This window comes from Megascapheus bottae, chromosome 30 (genome assembly GCF_031878675.1).
Source record: "Megascapheus bottae isolate mThoBot1 chromosome 30, mThoBot2.hap1, whole genome shotgun sequence".
In the NCBI taxonomy this organism is placed as follows: Eukaryota; Metazoa; Chordata; class Mammalia; order Rodentia; family Geomyidae; genus Megascapheus; species Megascapheus bottae.
In genome coordinates, this window is record NC_143538.1 from 6,595,052 (window position 1) to 6,615,828 (window position 20,777).

Here is a 20,777-nt window from a genome sequence, read left to right on the forward strand (position 1 = left end):
GGCTGTAGGCTGACCGGTCGGCGCCAACTCTCCGTGGGTCCCCAGGTCCCTAGCTGTCTAACACTCTCCTCTGCGGCCCTCCGAGGGGTCGTCAAGATCAGGGGCTCGGGTGCCCGAGGCACGCCATGCCATCGGTGTGGGACCCCCACTGGAGAAAGGAAGGGTCCTAGGGCTTCTTAGCCCCATGGCCGGGTACCTCTGCAGAGCTGCCTTCGTGTGGTGCATGTATGTTAGTAAGGACTACACCTTCCTCTCCCCTACACTAGCTGTGACGTTCAAACGTTCTGGATCTCAGTCACCGACGTCGTGGCGGGAAAGAGTTTTCACTCATTTTGTTCAGCTATTCCAAGGAATGTTTGCTGGCGAGTCATCATCGTTCCAAGCATATCATCTCTGTGTCTAATGCAGGACACGGCAGGCTTGGCTGGCGCAAGCAGCCCGGGGCAGGCCGTTGTGTTGCAAGGCCAACTGGCAAGCCGGGAGCGGCTCCCACCCGCACCCCAAGGTCAACGCAAGCGCGTTGGGCACAGGGAGGCTTACCTTCCTCTCCTCGGGGGCGATGCACTGCCCAGGACCGGATCCACAGCAGGCCTGGCGTCTTGGGCCGCTTCGAGGTTACACGGCTCCCTGGGGCTGGCACCACCGAATCAAGGCGTCCTGGGACATCAGCGCCTGGGGTCAGAAGGCACAACAAAAGCGCCGTTGAGTAAAGCACCGAGGCTGTAGGCTGACCGGTCGGCGCCAACCCTCCGTGGGTCCCAGGTCCCTAGCTGTCTAACACTCTCCTCTGGGGCCCCCCGGGGGGGTCGTCAAGATCGTGGGCACGCGGGCCGAGGCACACCGTGCCATCGGTGTGTGACCCTCCACTCGAGGAGGGGTGGGTGCCAGGACTTCTTAGCCCCATGGCCGGGTACCTGTGCAGAGCTGCCTTCGGGTGGCGCATGGATGTCAGGAAGGACTACACCTTCCTCTCCCCTACACTAGCTGTGTCATGCAAAAGTGCTGGACCTCAGTCACCGATGCGTGAGACGGGAATGAGTTTTCACTCATTTTGTTCAGCTTTTCCAAGGAATGTTTTTTTTGGGGAATCATCATCGATCCGAGCACATCCTCTGGGTGCCAAGCAGGACACGGCAAGCTTGGCTGGCGCGGGCGGCACTGGGCAGGCCATCGTCTTGCTACGCCAAGTGGCAAGCCGTGAGCGGCTCCCACCCGCACCCCAAGGTCAACGCAAGCGCGTTGGGCACAGGGAGGCTTACCTTCCTCTCCTTGGGGCGATGCACTGGCCAGGGCCGGACCCGCAGCAGGCCGGGCAACCGCGCTTCAACCTTACACTGCTCCCTGGGCCCCGCGGCCAACCTGTGGCCCCAGAGACTTAAGGTGCCCGGAGACATCAGCGCCTGGGAGCCAAGACAAAACAAGAGCCCCGTTGAGTAAAGGACCAAGGCCACAGGCCGACCCGTCACGCCAACGCGCCGCAGGCCCCACATCCGTAACTCTCTTCGACTTTCCTGTCCAACCCTCAAGGGGTTCGTCACATCCATGAGCACGGACGCTCCTGGTGCACCAAGCCGTTCGTGGGGCCCTGTGTGGGGGGGTATGCGTGTGCCTTTGTGACTGCGTGTGCATGTGTGCGTGGGTGCGTGCGTGAGAGAGTGCCTGCATGCGTGTGCGTGGGTGTGTGTGTGGGTACGCGCGCGTTTGCCCTCGCACCTCTGTGGGTGGGTGCGGGTGGACCTATGCGGTGGTGTGGAGCCAGTCCTCTGTAATCTCACGGGGCCACCTGCTCTCGGGCCAGGGCCTCGAAATCGCTGCCCGCCACCTACAGACATCCATCCCTTGTCTGTCACTCGAACCCTGTCTTCTTCCACCAGCTCTGGGCCCCCAACAGGACCCAACAGGCCTGGCACTAACCTGCTACTCCTCCAACCCACCGGCGCTGAAACTGCCTGTCCCTACAACTTCCCTTGGCGACAGAGGACGCTGAGCTGCCTGCTGTCTGCAATCTCCTGGGAGCCCCAAAACACAAGGCCTTGCCTGATATTAGTACAGAGCCTGTCCACAGCCACCCAACCCTCAGCATCGATGGCTGTTGGCCTGCTAGCCTAGACCGAGCCAGCCCAAGGCCTGCTGCCCACTCTGCCTATCCTCACCGCGAGGCAAAGAGGCTACAAGGCTGGGGTCGCCTGCCACAGTGCCAGTCTTGGGGCAAGGACCGTGCTGCACTGAGAACTAGGACACAAGCCCGGGGCCGGCCGCTGGACTCCTCTGCCTCAATCCCGCACCCCTCCACGGCCTCCACGGAAGGCGGAGGTTCCCAACGGGACAGAGGGCTGGCCGCCACTACAAGGCACTCCCCGCACAGCGGTCCCGAAACCAGGCCTAACCTCAGCAGGCAGGCTCTTTCTGGCCCTGCACTCTGGCCTCAAGCCACTCCTTGGCCTCGCAGCAGCCTAGTCCCGGTCTGACTGCCCACCAGGGCATGGCAGGAAGCTCTGACCCACACCCGATGACACCAACTCCAACTGGACAAGGGGCAGAGCACAAACAAGGAGACGAGCTCCCCCACTCCAGCACAACTCCAACTCGCAACTCGGCCCCGGCCACTGCAACCGGACAACCAAACCCGGGCCCCACGCACGCCCCCAGAAGAAACCGCGCACCCACTCCTCACCGAGGAGGCTCCACTATCCACCCGAACACAGGCTCCTCTTCCTGCTACCCACTACCACGAAACTCTGGGCAACCGCAGTGCTGGCGCACCAAACACTGGGAGTCCCCGGGCCACCAGCGTCCAGCCTGGGGCCGTGGGCTAGCCCACACCACAGGCACAGACCTTGAGCAACAAGAACTCGAGACCACACTTCTGGTCATGGCACGCCCCCGGGGGCGCCATTTGCCAAGAGCTCTCTTGGAAAACACCTAGACTCCTCCACCTCTTCCTCCCCGGGGACAGCCCACTGGCCGCCCGCCACAGCTCAGCAGGCCAAAGGCCAGGGGTACCCTTTGTGGGCATGGGCTGCCTCTGAGCCCCAGCCAAACAAACCGGCCCCTTGGGCGTCTACACAACCCAGAGCAGCCAAAGCAGGGCAAGGTCGGAGTGCCGGGGAGGCGGTGTGGAGCCAGCGCGCCTGGCAGGTGGGAAGAATGTGCGTGACTGCCAGTCGGGCGGGCCCCACTCCCTACACGGCCTGAGGAAAGCCGAGTGCTGGACCTCAGTCACCGATGAGAAGGACGGTTATAGAGTTCTCACTCATTTTGTTCAGCTTCCAAGGAATGTTATTTGGGGGAGTCATCATCGATCCAGGCACACACATGCTCTGTGCGCGAAGCACGACATGGCAAGCTTGGCCGGCGCAGGCGGCGCCGGGCAGGCCATTGTCTTGCAACGCCAAGTGGCAAGCCGTGAGCGGCTCCCACCCGCACCAAGGTCAACGCAAGCCCGTTGGGCACAAGAAAGGCTTACCTTCCTGTCCTTGGGGCGATGCAGTGGCCAGGGCCGGACCCGCAGCGCGCCGGGTGTCTCGCGCCGCTTCCGGGGTACACGGCTGCCTGGCGCGGCGGCCAACCTGCGGCCCCGCCGAATCAAGGCGTCCTGGGACATCAGCGCCTGCCCACACAAGGCAAAACAAGAGCACCGTTGAGTAAAGGACCGCGGCTGTAGGCTGACCGGTCGGCGCCAACCCTCCGTGGGTCCCCAGGTCCCTAGCTGTCTAACACTCTCCTCTGCGGCCCTCCGAGGGGTCGTCAAGATCAGGGGCTCGGGTGCCCGAGGCACGCCATGCCATCGGTGTGGGACCCCCACTGGAGAAAGGAAGGGTCCCAGGGCTTCTTAGCCCCATGGCCGGGTACCTCTGCAGAGCTGCCTTCGTGTGGTGCATGTATGTTAGTAAGGACTACACCTTCCTCTCCCCTACACTAGCTGTGACGTTCAAACGTTCTGGATCTCAGTCACCGACGTCGTGGCGGGAAAGAGTTTTCACTCATTTTGTTCAGCTATTCCAAGGAATGTTTGCTGGCGAGTCATCATCGATCCAAGCATATCATCTCTGTGTCTAATGCAGGACACGGCAGGCTTGGCTGGCGCAAGCAGCCCGGGGCAGGCCGTTGTGTTGCAAGGCCAACTGGCAAGCCGGGAGCGGCTCCCACCCGCACCCCAAGGTCAACGCAAGCGCGTTGGGCACAGGGAGGCTTACCTTCCTCTCCTCGGGGGCGATGCACTGCCCAGGACCGGATCCACAGCAGGCCTGGCGTCTTGGGCCGCTTCGAGGTTACACGGCTCCCTGGGGCTGGCACCACCGAATCAAGGCGTCCTGGGACATCAGCGCCTGGGGTCAGAAGGCACAACAAAAGCGCCGTTGAGTAAAGCACCGAGGCTGTAGGCTGACCGGTCGGCGCCAACCCTCCGTGGGTCCCAGGTCCCTAGCTGTCTAACACTCTCCTCTGGGGCCCCCCGGGGGGATCGTGAAGATCGTGGGCACAGGGGCCGAGGCACACCGTGCCATCGGTGTGTGACCCTCCACTCGAGGAGGGGTGGGTGCCAGGACTTCTTAGCCCCATGGCCGGGTACCTGTGCAGAGCTGCCTTCGGGTGGCGCATGGATGTCAGGAAGGACTACACCTTCCTCTCCCCTACACTAGCTGTGTCATGCAAAAGTGCTGGACCTCAGTCACCGATGCGTGAGACGGGAATGAGTTTTCACTCATTTTGTTCAGCTTTTCCAAGGAATGTTTTTTTTGGGGAATCATCATCGATCCGAGCACATCCTCTGGGTGCCAAGCAGGACACGGCAAGCTTGGCTGGCGCGGGCGGCACTGGGCAGGCCATCGTCTTGCTACGCCAAGTGGCAAGCCGTGAGCGGCTCCCACCCGCACCCCAAGGTCAACGCAAGCGCGTTGGGCACAGGGAGGCTTACCTTCCTCTCCTTGGGGCGATGCACTGGCCAGGGCCGGACCCGCAGCAGGCCGGGCAACTCGCGCCGCTTCAACCTTACACTGCTCCCTGGGCCCCGCGGCCAACCTGTGGCCCCAGAGACTTAAGGTGCCCGGAGACATCAGCGCCTGGGAGCCAAGACAAAACAAGAGCCCCGTTGAGTAAAGGACCAAGGCCACAGGCCGACCCGTCACGCCAACGCGCCGCAGGCCCCACATCCGTAACTCTCTTCGACTTTCCTGTCCAACCCTCAAGGGGTTCGTCACATCCATGAGCACGGACGCTCCTGGTGCACCAAGCCGTTCGTGGGGCCCTGTGTGGGGGGGTATGCGTGTGCCTTTGTGACTGCGTGTGCATGTGTGCGTGGGTGCGTGCGTGAGAGAGTGCCTGCATGCGTGTGCGTGGGTGTGTGTGTGTGGGTACGCGCGCGTTTGCCCTCGCACCTCTGTGGGTGGGTGCGGGTGGACCTATGCGGTGGTGTGGAGCCAGTCCTCTGTAATCTCACGGGGCCACCTGCTCTCGGGCCAGGGCCTCGAAATCGCTGCCCGCCACCTACAGACATCCATCCCTTGTCTGTCACTCGAACCCTGTCTTCTTCCACCAGCTCTGGGCCCCCAACAGGACCCAACAGGCCTGGCACTAACCTGCTACTCCTCCAACCCACCGGCGCTGAAACTGCCTGTCCCTACAACTTCCCTTGGCGACAGAGGACGCTGAGCTGCCTGCTGTCTGCAATCTCCTGGGAGCCCCAAAACACAAGGCCTTGCCTGATATTAGTACAGAGCCTGTCCACAGCCACCCAACCCTCAGCATCGATGGCTGTTGGCCTGCTAGCCTAGACCGAGCCAGCCCAAGGCCTGCTGCCCACTCTGCCTATCCTCACCGCGAGGCAAAGAGGCTACAAGGCTGGGGTCGCCTGCCACAGTGCCAGTCTTGGGGCAAGGACCGTGCTGCACTGAGAACTAGGACACAAGCCCGGGGCCGGCCGCTGGACTCCTCTGCCTCAATCCCGCACCCCTCCACGGCCTCCACGGAAGGCGGAGGTTCCCAACGGGACAGAGGGCTGGCCGCCACTACAAGGCACTCCCCGCACAGCGGTCCCGAAACCAGGCCTAACCTCAGCAGGCAGGCTCTTTCTGGCCCTGCACTCTGGCCTCAAGCCACTCCTTGGCCTCGCAGCAGCCTAGTCCCGGTCTGACTGCCCACCAGGGCATGGCAGGAAGCTCTGACCCACACCCGATGACACCAACTCCAACTGGACAAGGGGCAGAGCACAAACAAGGAGACGAGCTCCCCCACTCCAGCACAACTCCAACTCGCAACTCGGCCCCGGCCACTGCAACCGGACAACCAAACCCGGGCCCCACGCACGCCCCCAGAAGAAACCGCGCACCCACTCCTCACCGAGGAGGCTCCACTATCCACCCGAACACAGGCTCCTCTTCCTGCTACCCACTACCACGAAACTCTGGGCAACCGCAGTGCTGGCGCACCAAACACTGGGAGTCCCCGGGCCACCAGCGTCCAGCCTGGGGCCGTGGGCTAGCCCACACCACAGGCACAGACCTTGAGCAACAAGAACTCGAGACCACACTTCTGGTCATGGCACGCCCCCGGGGGCGCCATTTGCCAAGAGCTCTCTTGGAAAACACCTAGACTCCTCCACCTCTTCCTCCCCGGGGACAGCCCACTGGCCGCCCGCCACAGCTCAGCAGGCCAAAGGCCAGGGGTACCCTTTGTGGGCATGGGCTGCCTCTGAGCCCCAGCCAAACAAACCGGCCCCTTGGGCGTCTACACAACCCAGAGCAGCCAAAGCAGGGCAAGGTCGGAGTGCCGGGGAGGCGGTGTGGAGCCAGCGCGCCTGGCAGGTGGGAAGAATGTGCGTGACTGCCAGTCGGGCGGGCCCCACTCCCTACACGGCCTGAGGAAAGCCGAGTGCTGGACCTCAGTCACCGATGAGAAGGACGGTTATAGAGTTCTCACTCATTTTGTTCAGCTTCCAAGGAATGTTATTTGGGGGAGTCATCATCGATCCAGGCACACACATGCTCTGTGCGCGAAGCACGACATGGCAAGCTTGGCCGGCGCAGGCGGCGCCGGGCAGGCCATTGTCTTGCAACGCCAAGTGGCAAGCCGTGAGCGGCTCCCACCCGCACCAAGGTCAACGCAAGCCCGTTGGGCACAAGAAAGGCTTACCTTCCTGTCCTTGGGGCGATGCAGTGGCCAGGGCCGGACCCGCAGCGCGCCGGGTGTCTCGCGCCGCTTCCGGGGTACACGGCTGCCTGGCGCGGCGGCCAACCTGCGGCCCCGCCGAATCAAGGCGTCCTGGGACATCAGCGCCTGCCCACACAAGGCAAAACAAGAGCACCGTTGAGTAAAGGACCGCGGCTGTAGGCTGACCGGTCGGCGCCAACCCTCCGTGGGTCCCCAGGTCCCTAGCTGTCTAACACTCTCCTCTGCGGCCCTCCGAGGGGTCGTCAAGATCAGGGGCTCGGGTGCCCGAGGCACGCCATGCCATTGGTGTGGGACCCCCACTGGAGAAAGGAAGGGTCCCAGGGCTTCTTAGCCCCATGGCCGGGTACCTCTGCAGAGCTGCCTTCGTGTGGTGCATGTATGTTAGTAAGGACTACACCTTCCTCTCCCCTACACTAGCTGTGACGTTCAAACGTTCTGGATCTCAGTCACCGACGTCGTGGCGGGAAAGAGTTTTCACTCATTTTGTTCAGCTATTCCAAGGAATGTTTGCTGGCGAGTCATCATCGATCCAAGCATATCATCTCTGTGTCTAATGCAGGACACGGCAGGCTTGGCTGGCGCAAGCAGCCCGGGGCAGGCCGTTGTGTTGCAAGGCCAACTGGCAAGCCGGGAGCGGCTCCCACCCGCACCCCAAGGTCAACGCAAGCGCGTTGGGCACAGGGAGGCTTACCTTCCTCTCCTCGGGGGCGATGCACTGCCCAGGACCGGATCCACAGCAGGCCTGGCGTCTTGGGCCGCTTCGAGGTTACACGGCTCCCTGGGGCTGGCACCACCGAATCAAGGCGTCCTGGGACATCAGCGCCTGGGGTCAGAAGGCACAACAAAAGCGCCGTTGAGTAAAGCACCGAGGCTGTAGGCTGACCGGTCGGCGCCAACCCTCCGTGGGTCCCAGGTCCCTAGCTGTCTAACACTCTCCTCTGGGGCCCCCCGGGGGGGTCGTCAAGATCGTGGGCACACGGGCCTAGGCACACCGTGCCATCGGTGTGTGACCCTCCACTCGAGGAGGGGTGGGTGCCAGGACTTCTTAGCCCCATGGCCGGGTACCTGTGCAGAGCTGCCTTCGGGTGGCGCATGGATGTCAGGAAGGACTACACCTTCCTCTCCCCTACACTAGCTGTGTCATGCAAAAGTGCTGGACCTCAGTCACCGATGCGTGAGACGGGAATGAGTTTTCACTCATTTTGTTCAGCTTTTCCAAGGAATGTTTTTTTTGGGGAATCATCATCGATCCGAGCACATCCTCTGGGTGCCAAGCAGGACACGGCAAGCTTGGCTGGCGCGGGCGGCACTGGGCAGGCCATCGTCTTGCTACGCCAAGTGGCAAGCCGTGAGCGGCTCCCACCCGCACCCCAAGGTCAACGCAAGCGCGTTGGGCACAGGGAGGCTTACCTTCCTCTCCTTGGGGCGATGCACTGGCCAGGGCCGGACCCGCAGCAGGCCGGGCAACTCGCGCCGCTTCAAGCTTACACTGCTCCCTAGGCCCCGCGGCCAACCTGTGGCCCCAGAGACTTACGGTGCCCGGAGACATCAGCGCCTGGGAGCCAAGACAAAACAAGAGCCCCGTTGAGTAAAGGACCAAGGCCACAGGCCGACCCGTCACGCCAACGCGCCGCAGGCCCCACATCCGTAACTCTCTTCGACTTTCCTGTCCAACCCTCAAGGGGTTCGTCACATCCATGAGCACGGACGCTCCTGGTGCACCAGGCCGTTCGTGGGGCCCTGTGTGGGGGGGTATGCGTGTGCCTTTGTGACTGCGTGTGCATGTGTGCGTGGGTGCGTGCGTGAGAGAGTGCCTGCATGCGTGTGCGTGGGTGTGTGTGTGGGTACGCGCGCGTTTGCCCTCGCACCTCTGTGGGTGGGTGCGGGTGGACCTATGCGGTGGTGTGGAGCCAGTCCTCTGTAATCTCACGGGGCCACCTGCTCTCGGGCCAGGGCCTCGAAATCGCTGCCCGCCACCTACAGACATCCATCCCTTGTCTGTCACTCGAACCCTGTCTTCTTCCACCAGCTCTGGGCCCCCAACAGGACCCAACAGGCCTGGCACTAACCTGCTACTCCTCCAACCCACCGGCGCTGAAACTGCCTGTCCCTACAACTTCCCTTGGCGACAGAGGACGCTGAGCTGCCTGCTGTCTGCAATCTCCTGGGAGCCCCAAAACACAAGGCCTTGCCTGATATTAGTACAGAGCCTGTCCACAGCCACCCAACCCTCAGCATCGATGGCTGTTGGCCTGCTAGCCTAGACCGAGCCAGCCCAAGGCCTGCTGCCCACTCTGCCTATCCTCACCGCGAGGCAAAGAGGCTACAAGGCTGGGGTCGCCTGCCACAGTGCCAGTCTTGGGGCAAGGACCGTGCTGCACTGAGAACTAGGACACAAGCCCGGGGCCGGCCGCTGGACTCCTCTGCCTCAATCCCGCACCCCTCCACGGCCTCCACGGAAGGCGGAGGTTCCCAACGGGACAGAGGGCTGGCCGCCACTACAAGGCACTCCCCGCACAGCGGTCCCGAAACCAGGCCTAACCTCAGCAGGCAGGCTCTTTCTGGCCCTGCACTCTGGCCTCAAGCCACTCCTTGGCCTCGCAGCAGCCTAGTCCCGGTCTGACTGCCCACCAGGGCATGGCAGGAAGCTCTGACCCACACCCGATGACACCAACTCCAACTGGACAAGGGGCAGAGCACAAACAAGGAGACGAGCTCCCCCACTCCAGCACAACTCCAACTCGCAACTCGGCCCCGGCCACTGCAACCGGACAACCAAACCCGGGCCCCACGCACGCCCCCAGAAGAAACCGCGCACCCACTCCTCACCGAGGAGGCTCCACTATCCACCCGAACACAGGCTCCTCTTCCTGCTACCCACTACCACGAAACTCTGGGCAACCGCAGTGCTGGCACACCAAACACTGGGAGTCCCCGGGCCACCAGCGTCCAGCCTGGGGCCGTGGGCTAGCCCACACCACAGGCACAGACCTTGAGCAACAAGAACTCGAGACCACACTTCTGGTCATGGCACGCCCCCGGGGGCGCCATTTGCCAAGAGCTCTCTTGGAAAACACCTAGACTCCTCCACCTCTTCCTCCCCGGGGACAGCCCACTGGCCGCCCGCCACAGCTCAGCAGGCCAAAGGCCAGGGATACCCTTGGTGGGCATGGGCTGCCTCTGAGCCCCAGCCAAACAAACCGGCCCCTTGGGCGTCTACACAACCCAGAGCAGCCAAAGCAGGGCAAGGTCGGAGTGCCGGGGAGGCGGTGTGGAGCCAGCGCACCTGGCAGGTGGGAAGAATGTGCGTGACTGCCAGTCGGGCGGGCCCCACTCCCTACACGGCCTGAGGAAAGCCGAGTGCTGGACCTCAGTCACCGATGAGAAGGACGGTTATAGAGTTCTCACTCATTTTGTTCAGCTTCCAAGGAATGTTATTTGGGGGAGTCATCATCGATCCAGGCACACACATGCTCTGTGCGCGAAGCACGACATGGCAAGCTTGGCCGGCGCAGGCGGCGCCGGGCAGGCCATTGTCTTGCAACGCCAAGTGGCAAGCCGTGAGCGGCTCCCACCCGCACCAAGGTCAACGCAAGCCCGTTGGGCACAGGAAAGGCTTACCTTCCTGTCCTTGGGGCGATGCACTGGCCAGGGCCGGACCCGCAGCGCGCCGGGTGTCTCGCGCCGCTTCCGGGGTACACGGCTGCCTGGCGCGGCGGCCAACCTGCGGCCCCGCCGAATCAAGGCGTCCTGGGACATCAGCGCCTGCCCACACAAGGCAAAACAAGAGCACCGTTGAGTAAAGGACCGCGGCTGTAGGCTGACCGGTCGGCGCCAACTCTCCGTGGGTCCCCAGGTCCCTAGCTCTCTAACACTCTCCTCTGCGGCCCTCCGAGGGGTCGTCAAGATCAGGGGCTCGGGTGCCCGAGGCACGCCATGCCATCGGTGTGGGACCCCCACTGGAGAAAGGAAGGGTCCCAGGGCTTCTTAGCCCCATGGCCGGGTACCTCTGCAGAGCTGCCTTCGTGTGGTGCATGTATGTTAGTAAGGACTACACCTTCCTCTCCCCTACACTAGCTGTGACGTTCAAACGTTCTGGATCTCAGTCACCGACGTCGTGGCGGGAAAGAGTTTTCACTCATTTTGTTCAGCTATTCCAAGGAATGTTTGCTGGCGAGTCATCATCGATCCAAGCATATCATCTCTGTGTCTAATGCAGGACACGGCAGGCTTGGCTGGCGCAAGCAGCCCGGGGCAGGCCGTTGTGTTGCAAGGCCAACTGGCAAGCCGGGAGCGGCTCCCACCCGCACCCCAAGGTCAACGCAAGCGCGTTGGGCACAGGGAGGCTTACCTTCCTCTCCTCGGGGGCGATGCACTGCCCAGGACCGGATCCACAGCAGGCCTGGCGTCTTGGGCCGCTTCGAGGTTACACGGCTCCCTGGGGCTGGCACCACCGAATCAAGGCGTCCTGGGACATCAGCGCCTGGGGTCAGAAGGCACAACAAAAGCGCCGTTGAGTAAAGCACCGAGGCTGTAGGCTGACCGGTCGGCGCCAACCCTCCGTGGGTCCCAGGTCCCTAGCTGTCTAACACTCTCCTCTGGGGCCCCCCGGGGGGGTCGTCAAGATCGTGGGCACGCGGGCCGAGGCACACCGTGCCATCGGTGTGTGACCCTCCACTCGAGGAGGGGTGGGTGCCAGGACTTCTTAGCCCCATGGCCGGGTACCTGTGCAGAGCTGCCTTCGGGTGGCGCATGGATGTCAGGAAGGACTACACCTTCCTCTCCCCTACACTAGCTGTGTCATGCAAAAGTGCTGGACCTCAGTCACCGATGCGTGAGACGGGAATGAGTTTTCACTCATTTTGTTCAGCTTTTCCAAGGAATGTTTTTTTTGGGGAATCATCATCGATCCGAGCACATCCTCTGGGTGCCAAGCAGGACACGGCAAGCTTGGCTGGCGCGGGCGGCACTGGGCAGGCCATCGTCTTGCTACGCCAAGTGGCAAGCCGTGAGCGGCTCCCACCCGCACCCCAAGGTCAACGCAAGCGCGTTGGGCACAGGGAGGCTTACCTTCCTCTCCTTGGGGCGATGCACTGGCCAGGGCCGGACCCGCAGCAGGCCGGGCAACTCGCGCCGCTTCAACCTTACACTGCTCCCTGGGCCCCGCGGCCAACCTGTGGCCCCAGAGACTTAAGGTGCCCGGAGACATCAGCGCCTGGGAGCCAAGACAAAACAAGAGCCCCGTTGAGTAAAGGACCAAGGCCACAGGCCGACCCGTCACGCCAACGCGCCGCAGGCCCCACATCCGTAACTCTCTTCGACTTTCCTGTCCAACCCTCAAGGGGTTCGTCACATCCATGAGCACGGACGCTCCTGGTGCACCAAGCCGTTCGTGGGGCCCTGTGTGGGGGGGTATGCGTGTGCCTTTGTGACTGCGTGTGCATGTGTGCGTGGGTGCGTGCGTGAGAGAGTGCCTGCATGCGTGTGCGTGGGTGTGTGTGTGGGTACGCGCGCGTTTGCCCTCGCACCTCTGTGGGTGGGTGCGGGTGGACCTATGCGGTGGTGTGGAGCCAGTCCTCTGTAATCTCACGGGGCCACCTGCTCTCGGGCCAGGGCCTCGAAATCGCTGCCCGCCACCTACAGACATCCATCCCTTGTCTGTCACTCGAACCCTGTCTTCTTCCACCAGCTCTGGGCCCCCAACAGGACCCAACAGGCCTGGCACTAACCTGCTACTCCTCCAACCCACCGGCGCTGAAACTGCCTGTCCCTACAACTTCCCTTGGCGACAGAGGACGCTGAGCTGCCTGCTGTCTGCAATCTCCTGGGAGCCCCAAAACACAAGGCCTTGCCTGATATTAGTACAGAGCCTGTCCACAGCCACCCAACCCTCAGCATCGATGGCTGTTGGCCTGCTAGCCTAGACCGAGCCAGCCCAAGGCCTGCTGCCCACTCTGCCTATCCTCACCGCGAGGCAAAGAGGCTACAAGGCTGGGGTCGCCTGCCACAGTGCCAGTCTTGGGGCAAGGACCGTGCTGCACTGAGAACTAGGACACAAGCCCGGGGCCGGCCGCTGGACTCCTCTGCCTCAATCCCGCACCCCTCCACGGCCTCCACGGAAGGCGGAGGTTCCCAACGGGACAGAGGGCTGGCCGCCACTACAAGGCACTCCCCGCACAGCGGTCCCGAAACCAGGCCTAACCTCAGCAGGCAGGCTCTTTCTGGCCCTGCACTCTGGCCTCAAGCCACTCCTTGGCCTCGCAGCAGCCTAGTCCCGGTCTGACTGCCCACCAGGGCATGGCAGGAAGCTCTGACCCACACCCGATGACACCAACTCCAACTGGACAAGGGGCAGAGCACAAACAAGGAGACGAGCTCCCCCACTCCAGCACAACTCCAACTCGCAACTCGGCCCCGGCCACTGCAACCGGACAACCAAACCCGGGCCCCACGCACGCCCCCAGAAGAAACCGCGCACCCACTCCTCACCGAGGAGGCTCCACTATCCACCCGAACACAGGCTCCTCTTCCTGCTACCCACTACCACGAAACTCTGGGCAACCGCAGTGCTGGCACACCAAACACTGGGAGTCCCCGGGCCACCAGCGTCCAGCCTGGGGCCGTGGGCTAGCCCACACCACAGGCACAGACCTTGAGCAACAAGAACTCGAGACCACACTTCTGGTCATGGCACGCCCCCGGGGGCGCCATTTGCCAAGAGCTCTCTTGGAAAACACCTAGACTCCTCCACCTCTTCCTCCCCGGGGACAGCCCACTGGCCGCCCGCCACAGCTCAGCAGGCCAAAGGCCAGGGGTACCCTTGGTGGGCATGGGCTGCCTCTGAGCCCCAGCCAAACAAACCGGCCCCTTGGGCGTCTACACAACCCAGAGCAGCCAAAGCAGGGCAAGGTCGGAGTGCCGGGGAGGCGGTGTGGAGCCAGCGCGCCTGGCAGGTGGGAAGAATGTGCGTGACTGCCAGTCGGGCGGGCCCCACTCCCTACACGGCCTGAGGAAAGCCGAGTGCTGGACCTCAGTCACCGATGAGAAGGACGGTTATAGAGTTCTCACTCATTTTGTTCAGCTTCCAAGGAATGTTATTTGGGGGAGTCATCATCGATCCAGGCACACACATGCTCTGTGCGCGAAGCACGACATGGCAAGCTTGGCCGGCGCAGGCGGCGCCGGGCAGGCCATTGTCTTGCAACGCCAAGTGGCAAGCCGTGAGCGGCTCCCACCCGCACCAAGGTCAACGCAAGCCCGTTGGGCACAGGAAAGGCTTACCTTCCTGTCCTTGGGGCGATGCACTGGCCAGGGCCGGACCCGCAGCGCGCCGGGTGTCTCGCGCCGCTTCCGGGGTACACGGCTGCCTGGCGCGGCGGCCAACCTGCGGCCCCGCCGAATCAAGGCGTCCTGGGACATCAGCGCCTGCCCACACAAGGCAAAACAAGAGCACCGTTGAGTAAAGGACCGCGGCTGTAGGCTGACCGGTCGGCGCCAACTCTCCGTGGGTCCCCAGGTCCCTAGCTGTCTAACACTCTCCTCTGCGGCCCTCCGAGGGGTCGTCAAGATCAGGGGCTCGGGTGCCCGAGGCACGCCATGCCATCGGTGTGGGACCCCCACTGGAGAAAGGAAGGGTCCTAGGGCTTCTTAGCCCCATGGCCGGGTACCTCTGCAGAGCTGCCTTCGTGTGGTGCATGTATGTTAGTAAGGACTACACCTTCCTCTCCCCTACACTAGCTGTGACGTTCAAACGTTCTGGATCTCAGTCACCGACGTCGTGGCGGGAAAGAGTTTTCACTCATTTTGTTCAGCTATTCCAAGGAATGTTTGCTGGCGAGTCATCATCGTTCCAAGCATATCATCTCTGTGTCTAATGCAGGACACGGCAGGCTTGGCTGGCGCAAGCAGCCCGGGGCAGGCCGTTGTGTTGCAAGGCCAACTGGCAAGCCGGGAGCGGCTCCCACCCGCACCCCAAGGTCAACGCAAGCGCGTTGGGCACAGGGAGGCTTACCTTCCTCTCCTCGGGGGCGATGCACTGCCCAGGACCGGATCCACAGCAGGCCTGGCGTCTTGGGCCGCTTCGAGGTTACACGGCTCCCTGGGGCTGGCACCACCGAATCAAGGCGTCCTGGGACATCAGCGCCTGGGGTCAGAAGGCACAACAAAAGCGCCGTTGAGTAAAGCACCGAGGCTGTAGGCTGACCGGTCGGCGCCAACCCTCCGTGGGTCCCAGGTCCCTAGCTGTCTAACACTCTCCTCTGGGGCCCCCCGGGGGGGTCGTCAAGATCGTGGGCACGCGGGCCGAGGCACACCGTGCCATCGGTGTGTGACCCTCCACTCGAGGAGGGGTGGGTGCCAGGACTTCTTAGCCCCATGGCCGGGTACCTGTGCAGAGCTGCCTTCGGGTGGCGCATGGATGTCAGGAAGGACTACACCTTCCTCTCCCCTACACTAGCTGTGTCATGCAAAAGTGCTGGACCTCAGTCACCGATGCGTGAGACGGGAATGAGTTTTCACTCATTTTGTTCAGCTTTTCCAAGGAATGTTTTTTTTGGGGAATCATCATCGATCCGAGCACATCCTCTGGGTGCCAAGCAGGACACGGCAAGCTTGGCTGGCGCGGGCGGCACTGGGCAGGCCATCGTCTTGCTACGCCAAGTGGCAAGCCGTGAGCGGCTCCCACCCGCACCCCAAGGTCAACGCAAGCGCGTTGGGCACAGGGAGGCTTACCTTCCTCTCCTTGGGGCGATGCACTGGCCAGGGCCGGACCCGCAGCAGGCCGGGCAACCGCGCTTCAACCTTACACTGCTCCCTGGGCCCCGCGGCCAACCTGTGGCCCCAGAGACTTAAGGTGCCCGGAGACATCAGCGCCTGGGAGCCAAGACAAAACAAGAGCCCCGTTGAGTAAAGGACCAAGGCCACAGGCCGACCCGTCACGCCAACGCGCCGCAGGCCCCACATCCGTAACTCTCTTCGACTTTCCTGTCCAACCCTCAAGGGGTTCGTCACATCCATGAGCACGGACGCTCCTGGTGCACCAAGCCGTTCGTGGGGCCCTGTGTGGGGGTATGCGTGTGCCTTTGTGACTGCGTGTGCATGTGTGCGTGGGTGCGTGCGTGAGAGAGTGCCTGCATGCGTGTGCGTGGGTGTGTGTGTGGGTACGCGCGCGTTTGCCCTCGCACCTCTGTGGGTGGGTGCGGGTGGACCTATGCGGTGGTGTGGAGCCAGTCCTCTGTAATCTCACGGGGCCACCTGCTCTCGGGCCAGGGCCTCGAAATCGCTGCCCGCCACCTACAGACATCCATCCCTTGTCTGTCACTCGAACCCTGTCTTCTTCCACCAGCTCTGGGCCCCCAACAGGACCCAACAGGCCTGGCACTAACCTGCTACTCCTCCAACCCACCGGCGCTGAAACTGCCTGTCCCTACAACTTCCCTTGGCGACAGAGGACGCTGAGCTGCCTGCTGTCTGCAATCTCCTGGGAGCCCCAAAACACAAGTACAGAGCCTGTCCACAGCCACCCAACCCTCAGCATCGATGGCTGTTGGCCTGCTAGCCTAGACCGAGCCAGCCCAAGGCCTGCTGCCCACTCTGCCTATCCTCACCGCGAGGCAAAGAGGCTACAAGGCTGGGGTCGCCTGCCACAGTGCCAGTCTTGGGGCAAGGACCGTGCTGCACTGAGAACTAGGACACAAGCCCGGGGCCGGCCGCTGGACTCCTCTGCCTCAATCCCGCACCCCTCCACGGCCTCCACGGAAGGCGGAGGTTCCCAACGGGACAGAGGGCTGGCCGCCACTACAAGGCACTCCCCGCACAGCGGTCCCGAAACCAGGCCTAACCTCAGCAGGCAGGCTCTTTCTGGCCCTGCACTCTGGCCTCAAGGCACTCCTTGGCCTCGCAGCAGCCTAGTCCCGGTCTGACTGCCCACCAGGGCATGGCAGGAAGCTCTGACCCACACCCGATGACACCAACTCCAACTGGACAAGGGGCAGAGCACAAACAAGGAGACGAGCTCCCCCACTCCAGCACAACTCCAACTCGCAACTCGGCCCCGGCCACTGCAACCGGACAACCAAACCGGGCCCCACGCACGCCCCCAGAAGAAACCGCGCACCCACTCCTCACCGAGGAGGCTCCACTATCCACCCGAACACAGGCTCCTCTTCCTGCTACCCACTACCACGAAACTCTGGGCAACCGCAGTGCTGGCACACCAAACACTGGGAGTCCCCGGGCCACCAGCGTCCAGCCTGGGGCCGTGGGCTAGCCCACACCACAGGCACAGACCTTGAGCAACAAGAACTCGAGACCACACTTCTGGTCATGGCACGCCCCCGGGGGCGCCATTTGCCAAGAGCTCTCTTGGAAAACACCTAGACTCCTCCACCTCTTCCTCCCCGGGGACAGCCCACTGGCCGCCCGCCACAGCTAAGCAGGCCAAAGGCCAGGGGTACCCTTTGTGGGCATGGGCTGCCTCTGAGCCCCAGCCAAACAAACCGGCCCCTTGGGCGTCTACACAACCCAGAGCAGCCAAAGCAGGGCAAGGTCGGAGTGCCGGGGAGGCGGTGTGGAGCCAGCGCGCCTGGCAGGTGGGAAGAATGTGCGTGACTGCCAGTCGGGCAGGCCCCACTCACTACACGGCCTGAGAAAAGCCGAGTGCTGGACCTCAGTCACCGATGAGAAGGACGGTTATAGAGTTCTCACTCATTTTGTTCAGCTTCCAAGGAATGTTATTTGGGGGAGTCATCATCGATCCAGGCACACACATGCTCTGTGCGCGAAGCACGACATGGCAAGCTTGGCCGGCGCAGGCGGCGCCGGGCAGGCCATTGTCTTGCAACGCCAAGTGGCAAGCCGTGAGCAGCTCCCACCCGCACCAAGGTCAACGCAAGCCCGTTGGGCACAGGAAAGGCTTACCTTCCTGTCCTTGGGGCGATGCACTGGCCAGGGCCGGACCCGCAGCACGCCGGGTGTCTCGCGCCGCTTCCGGGGTACACGGCTGCCTGGCGCGGCGGCCAACCTGCGGCCCCGCCGAATCAAGGCGTCCTGGGACATCAGCGCCTGCCCACACAAGGCAAAACAAGAGCACCGTTGAGTAAAGGACCGCGGCTGTAGGCTGACCGGTCGGCGCCAACTCTCCGTGGGTCCCCAGGTCCCTAGCTGTCTAACACTCTCCTCTGCGGCCCTCCGAGGGGTCGTCAAGATCAGGGGCTCGGGTGCCCGAGGCACGCCATGCCATCGGTGTGGGACCCCCACTGGAGAAAGGAAGGGTCCCAGGGCTTCTTAGCCCCATGGCCGGGTACCTCTGCAGAGCTGCCTTCGTGTGGTGCATGTATGTTAGTAAGGACTACACCTTCCTCTCCCCTACACTAGCTGTGACGTTCAAACGTTCTGGATCTCAGTCACCGACGTCGTGGCGGGAAAGAGTTTTCACTCATTTTGTTCAGCTATTCCAAGGAATGTTTGCTGGCGAGTCATCATCGTTCCAAGCATATCATCTCTGTGTCTAATGCAGGACACGGCAGGCTTGGCTGGCGCAAGCAGCCCGGGGCAGGCCGTTGTGTTGCAAGGCCAACTGGCAAGCCGGGAGCGGCTCCCACCCGCACCCCAAGGTCAACGCAAGCGCGTTGGGCACAGGGAGGCTTACCTTCCTCTCCTCGGGGGCGATGCACTGCCCAGGACCGGATCCACAGCAGGCCTGGCGTCTTGGGCCGCTTCGAGGTTACACGGCTCCCTGGGGCTGGCACCACCGAATCAAGGCGTCCTGGGACATCAGCGCCTGGGGTCAGAAGGCACAACAAAAGCGCCGTTGAGTAAAGCACCGAGGCTGTAGGCTGACCGGTCAGCGCCAACCCTCCGTGGGTCCCAGGTCCCTAGCTGTCTAACACTCTCCTCTGGGGCCCCCCGGGGGGGTCGTCAAGATCGTGGGCACGCGGGCCGAGGCACACCGTGCCATCGGTGTGTGACCCTCCACTCGAGGAGGGGTGGGTGCCAGGACTTCTTAGCCCCATGGCCGGGTACCTGTGCAGAGCTGCCTTCGGGTGGCGCATGGATGTCAGGAAGGACTACACCTTCCTCTCCCCTACACTAGCTGTGTCATGCAAAAGTGCTGGACCTCAGTCACCGATGCGTGAGACGGGAATGAGTTTTCACTCATTTTGTTCAGCTTTTCCAAGGAATGTTTTTTTTGGGGAATCATCATCGATCCGAGCACATCCTCTGGGTGCCAAGCAGGACACGGCAAGCTTGGCTGGCGCGGGCGGCACTGGGCAGGCCATCGTCTTGCTACGCCAAGTGGCAAGCCGTGAGCGGCTCCCACCCGCACCCCAAGGTCAACGCAAGCGCGTTGGGCACAGGGAGGCTTACCTTCCTCTCCTTGGGGCGATGCACTGGCCAGGGCCGGACCCGCAGCAGGCCGGGCAACTCGCGCCGCTTCAACCTTACACTGCTCCCTGGGCCCCGCGGCCAACCTGTGGCCCCAGAGACTTAAGGTGCCCGGAGACATCAGCGCCTGGGAGCCAAGACAAAACAAGAGCCCCGTTGAGTAAAGGACCAAGGCCACAGGCCGACCCGTCACGCCAACGCGCCGCAGGCCCCACATCCGTAACTCTCTTCGACTTTCCTGTCCAACCCTCAAGGGGTTCGTCACATCCATGAGCACGGACGCTCCTGGTGCACCAAGCCGTTCGTGGGGCCCTGTGTGGGGGGGTATGAGTGTGCCTTTGTGACTGCGTGTGCATGTGTGCGTGGGTGCGTGCGTGAGAGAGTGCCTGCATGCGTGTGCGTGGGTGTGTGTGTGGGTACGCGCGCGTTTGCCCTCGCACCTCTGTGGGTGGGTGCGGGTGGACCTATGCGGTGGTGTGGAGCCAGTCCTCTGTAATCTCACGGGGCCACCTGCTCTCGGGCCAGGGCCTCGAAATCGCTGCCCGCCACCTACAGACATCCATCCCTTGTCTGTCACTCGAACCCTGTCTTCTTCCACCAGCTCTGGGCCCCCAACAGGACCCAACAGGCCTGGCACTAACCTGCTACTCCTCCAACCCACCGGCGCTGAAACTGCCTGTCCCTACAACTTCCCTTGGCGACAGAGGACGCTGAGCTGCCTGCTGTCTGCAATCTCCTGGGAGCCCCAAAACACAAGGCCTTGCCTGATATTAGTACAGAGCCTGTCCACAGCCACCCAACCCTCAGCATCGATGGCTGTTGGCCTGCTAGCCTAGACCGAGCCAGCCCAAGGCCTGCTGCCCACTCTGCCTATCCTCACCGCGAGGCAAAGAGGCTACAAGGCTGGGGTCGCCTGCCACAGTGCCAGTCTTGGGGCAAGGACCGTGCTGCACTGAGAACTAGGACACAAGCCCGGGGCCGGCCGCTGGACTCCTCTGCCTCAATCCCGCACCCCTCCACGGCCTCCACGGAAGGCGGAGGTTCCCAACGGGACAGAGGGCTGGCCGCCACTACAAGGCACTCCCCGCACAGCGGTCCCGAAACCAGGCCTAACCTCAGCAGGCAGGCTCTTTCTGGCCCTGCACTCTGGCCTCAAGCCACTCCTTGGCCTCGCAGCAGCCTAGTCCCGGTCTGACTGCCCACCAGGGCATGGCAGGAAGCTCTGA

The 20,777-nt window shown here is 62.9% G+C and overlaps 17 non-coding genes across 17 annotated transcripts; all 17 read right to left on the reverse strand.

Annotated features, from left to right (window-relative positions):
• Positions 1-286: 286 nt before the first annotated feature.
• On the reverse strand, positions 287-380 carry LOC150044240 (small nucleolar RNA SNORD116). The gene has a single exon (XR_016533321.1). It is a non-coding gene; the product is annotated as a small nucleolar RNA SNORD116 (small nucleolar RNA).
• Positions 381-1,004: 624 nt separating this feature from the next.
• LOC150044241 (small nucleolar RNA SNORD116) lies at positions 1,005-1,101 on the reverse strand. The gene has a single exon (XR_016533259.1). It is a non-coding gene; the product is annotated as a small nucleolar RNA SNORD116 (small nucleolar RNA).
• Positions 1,102-3,210: 2,109 nt separating this feature from the next.
• On the reverse strand, positions 3,211-3,305 carry LOC150044242 (small nucleolar RNA SNORD116). Its single transcript, XR_016533233.1, has one exon. It is a non-coding gene; the product is annotated as a small nucleolar RNA SNORD116 (small nucleolar RNA).
• Positions 3,306-3,942: 637 nt separating this feature from the next.
• On the reverse strand, positions 3,943-4,036 carry LOC150044243 (small nucleolar RNA SNORD116). The gene has a single exon (XR_016533282.1). It is a non-coding gene; the product is annotated as a small nucleolar RNA SNORD116 (small nucleolar RNA).
• Positions 4,037-4,660: 624 nt separating this feature from the next.
• LOC150044244 (small nucleolar RNA SNORD116) lies at positions 4,661-4,757 on the reverse strand. Its single transcript, XR_016533270.1, has one exon. It is a non-coding gene; the product is annotated as a small nucleolar RNA SNORD116 (small nucleolar RNA).
• Positions 4,758-6,872: 2,115 nt separating this feature from the next.
• LOC150044245 (small nucleolar RNA SNORD116) lies at positions 6,873-6,967 on the reverse strand. Its single transcript, XR_016533234.1, has one exon. It is a non-coding gene; the product is annotated as a small nucleolar RNA SNORD116 (small nucleolar RNA).
• Positions 6,968-7,604: 637 nt separating this feature from the next.
• On the reverse strand, positions 7,605-7,698 carry LOC150044246 (small nucleolar RNA SNORD116). The gene has a single exon (XR_016533283.1). It is a non-coding gene; the product is annotated as a small nucleolar RNA SNORD116 (small nucleolar RNA).
• Positions 7,699-8,322: 624 nt separating this feature from the next.
• Positions 8,323-8,419, reverse strand: LOC150044247 (small nucleolar RNA SNORD116). Its single transcript, XR_016533281.1, has one exon. It is a non-coding gene; the product is annotated as a small nucleolar RNA SNORD116 (small nucleolar RNA).
• Positions 8,420-10,532: 2,113 nt separating this feature from the next.
• On the reverse strand, positions 10,533-10,627 carry LOC150044248 (small nucleolar RNA SNORD116). The gene has a single exon (XR_016533235.1). It is a non-coding gene; the product is annotated as a small nucleolar RNA SNORD116 (small nucleolar RNA).
• Positions 10,628-11,264: 637 nt separating this feature from the next.
• Positions 11,265-11,358, reverse strand: LOC150044249 (small nucleolar RNA SNORD116). Its single transcript, XR_016533284.1, has one exon. It is a non-coding gene; the product is annotated as a small nucleolar RNA SNORD116 (small nucleolar RNA).
• A 624-nt stretch (positions 11,359-11,982) lies between these two features.
• Positions 11,983-12,079, reverse strand: LOC150044250 (small nucleolar RNA SNORD116). The gene has a single exon (XR_016533292.1). It is a non-coding gene; the product is annotated as a small nucleolar RNA SNORD116 (small nucleolar RNA).
• Positions 12,080-14,192: 2,113 nt separating this feature from the next.
• Positions 14,193-14,287, reverse strand: LOC150044251 (small nucleolar RNA SNORD116). The gene has a single exon (XR_016533236.1). It is a non-coding gene; the product is annotated as a small nucleolar RNA SNORD116 (small nucleolar RNA).
• Positions 14,288-14,924: 637 nt separating this feature from the next.
• On the reverse strand, positions 14,925-15,018 carry LOC150044252 (small nucleolar RNA SNORD116). The gene has a single exon (XR_016533322.1). It is a non-coding gene; the product is annotated as a small nucleolar RNA SNORD116 (small nucleolar RNA).
• Positions 15,019-15,642: 624 nt separating this feature from the next.
• On the reverse strand, positions 15,643-15,739 carry LOC150044253 (small nucleolar RNA SNORD116). The gene has a single exon (XR_016533303.1). It is a non-coding gene; the product is annotated as a small nucleolar RNA SNORD116 (small nucleolar RNA).
• A 2,089-nt stretch (positions 15,740-17,828) lies between these two features.
• LOC150044254 (small nucleolar RNA SNORD116) lies at positions 17,829-17,923 on the reverse strand. Its single transcript, XR_016533238.1, has one exon. It is a non-coding gene; the product is annotated as a small nucleolar RNA SNORD116 (small nucleolar RNA).
• Positions 17,924-18,560: 637 nt separating this feature from the next.
• Positions 18,561-18,654, reverse strand: LOC150044255 (small nucleolar RNA SNORD116). Its single transcript, XR_016533323.1, has one exon. It is a non-coding gene; the product is annotated as a small nucleolar RNA SNORD116 (small nucleolar RNA).
• Positions 18,655-19,278: 624 nt separating this feature from the next.
• Positions 19,279-19,375, reverse strand: LOC150044256 (small nucleolar RNA SNORD116). Its single transcript, XR_016533314.1, has one exon. It is a non-coding gene; the product is annotated as a small nucleolar RNA SNORD116 (small nucleolar RNA).
• Positions 19,376-20,777: the final 1,402 nt, after the last annotated feature.